Genomic DNA, 2,738 nt, shown 5'->3' on the forward strand with positions numbered 1-2,738 from the left:
TGGAGGTTGGAGATTAGGAAGTGTTCTAGGTAGAAGAAACAGCATTTGTGAAAGTCAAAGGTAGAAAGATCATGAGAGACCTTGTAAACCATATGTTAGTGTATGAATATTATCTTCAAGGCAATGGTGAACATTGAAGGTCTTCCACTGGGGCAGGGAAGTGCAGCATGGGGTGGAGGGTGGACAAATTTGCACTTTAAAGAGATCATTCTGTCTACTGTACTGAAGGGGAACAAATCTGTAGGCCAGATTAGAAATCCAGGCAGCAAGATACGCAGAGAAATGAACATGTTTTAAAGATAATTAAGAGGTAGAACAGATATGACTTAGGTTCCAATTAGTTGTAAAGGTGAAGGAGAGCGATATCTCCAAGTGTCACCCAGCTTCCCAGATCTGTAAGACAGTAGCATTTATTAACTTAGAGAACACAGAAGGAATACAAGCTGTTAGAGGAACTATGATAGATTCAGTTTGGAATATAATGAGTTTGTGGACCCTACGGGTTGAGATATCTGGATGGATTATGGCATAATCAGGGAATAGAGATGATGTGAATTTGTAGAATTATGGAAGATCTGCCTATAGGTAGTAATTGAAGCAATTAAAAGAAAGATATTACCTAGGGAGGGAAGGTAAGATGAAGACATGAGAGGGTCAAGGCTAGAAACTGAGGAACATGAACATTTAAGGAATGTCCAGAAAAGATACAGAGAAGGAGGAAAAAAACAGGAAGGCTGAGTTACAGAAGGAAAGCAATGTTCAGAAATATGGGAATGTTTATCTTAAAGGTTGATGAGAGATCGAGATTAAGATAAAAACTAGTCATTAGACTAAACCATATGGAGGTAATTTTTGACTTTGGGCCTGAGCTCTTGATAGAATTGTGGGTGCACGTACATCAGTGGATTGGGTTGGGTGAAGGGGCAGGAAGAGTGCGAGATATGTGAACATAGATTCCTTTTCAGAAGTTTGGTGATGAATGGGGAGAAGCCACTGGGTAGTACTAAAGAGATACGAGAGTTTGAGTCATTTATTTAGTTGGGAAAGGACTCAACATGTTTAAATGATAGTGTGAACTCTCTGATAGAAAAGTAAGTTAAAGTTAACAACAATAACAACAAAGAAATAGCTAATAATCACAGCGAACACTTCTTAAGTGTGTGATATACACTAGACAGTCTTCCAAGTTCTTCACATATATTAACTCTTCTGATGTTCACAATAACCTTATGAGATAGGTACTGTGATTATTCCATTTTACAGATAAAGAAATAGAAACCTGGAGTCTTAGAAGGACTAACTGATAGGACAACTTTCTTTAAGAGGTACAAAGGGTGGGATCCAAAGCCCAAGTAAAGGAATTACCTTTGTACAGAAGAGGGATAACTTCCATCCTAAAGGACCAGAAATAGGATGGGGTGGAAGCAGATAAATTTGTAGGTTTGGAGGCAAGAGATTGAGTTCTCTTAATAGCCTTTACTTCATCTGTCAATCAGGAGGTAAGGGCATGGCATAGCGTGACGGTGAAGGTGGTAGGCTAGTAGATTTGAAGTGTGGGAGTTTCAAGTAGACCCTGTGGAGAATAGGAGAGCATGCTGACAAAGGGGCATACAATGATTGCCAGGCAGTACTGAGGTCCCACTGCAGCTGGAGAGCAAGTGTCATCCACCTGCAGGTATGTGGGGCTTACCTGATGCTCGGCTTCAGGGCAGAGGAGAGGTAGTGCTGTTCAGACCAAGAAAGGTCCAGAAGTCTTGGCCTTGAGTCCACCATGAAGTTAGAAGATCTTGGAGGCAAACCAAACAGGTAGAGGGTATAGAGAAGGGCAGGGAAGAAGTAAGGGGTGTAGATCCATTTGATAGGCACTTACTTGCACTTTCTTCAGAACTGGTGTTTAATTAGGGATGGATTGTGTCCAAAGGAAGAAAAAAACAGGGAACGGGTTGTGTCCAAAATTATAAGATCTATTTTTTTTATCTTTGAAAGAATGTATAGCAACTCTATACTTTCTGCTTAATTTTTTTGTAAACCTAAAACTGCTAAAAAAAATATAGTCTAATAATTTAAGAAATAGATCTGGAAATGCAGACAGTAGGGACTATCTTAATATGACTTACAAATATGACTTACTTTGCTTGTCTACTACAGTGGCTCAGGAGATAAAGAGAAGAAAAGCATTCTAAACCATTGTCTATCATACTACAAAGCGTGTACTTATTATCACACGCCCACTGAATATTGAGTCTAGTCATTGGTATTCAGTTATGTGTAGCCTTAAACTTTGAAAATTTTCTGAAAGTGATGAGAGTTTGAATAAGGACACTGTTAAAGTTTTTTATGAATACTGACTGTTGTAAACCAAAAGAACAAACTTTACCTGTCAGGAGAAAAATTCACTAGTGAACCAATAGGTGGCAGTATAACATGGTGTTCTTGAAATTTTAACTAATACTGCTAATTAAAATATTGATTGAAGCGTCAGATATGTGCTTGATTCTGTATTAGGTAATCAAAACTCTGAGACAAACCCCTTTCTTCCAGAAGGTTACAGTCAAACAGTAAAGATTCAAGGGGAAGCCTAAAGCTTCTCTCTGTATCCATCATAGGCCAGTATGCAGGGCAGCAGGTCTCTCAAAGTAGAAAGAAGGGTTGCAGGATGTCAGGGAGAAGGTCAAGGAAAGGGAGGGAAGGGGGAGAGAGGAGACAGAAAAGGACAGGAGAGAAGAAGAGAAAGGAAC

This window comes from Ursus americanus, chromosome 9, assembly GCF_024610735.1.
Source record: "Ursus americanus isolate L20-20 chromosome 9, mUrsAme1.1.p, whole genome shotgun sequence".
In the NCBI taxonomy this organism is placed as follows: Eukaryota; Metazoa; Chordata; class Mammalia; order Carnivora; family Ursidae; genus Ursus; species Ursus americanus.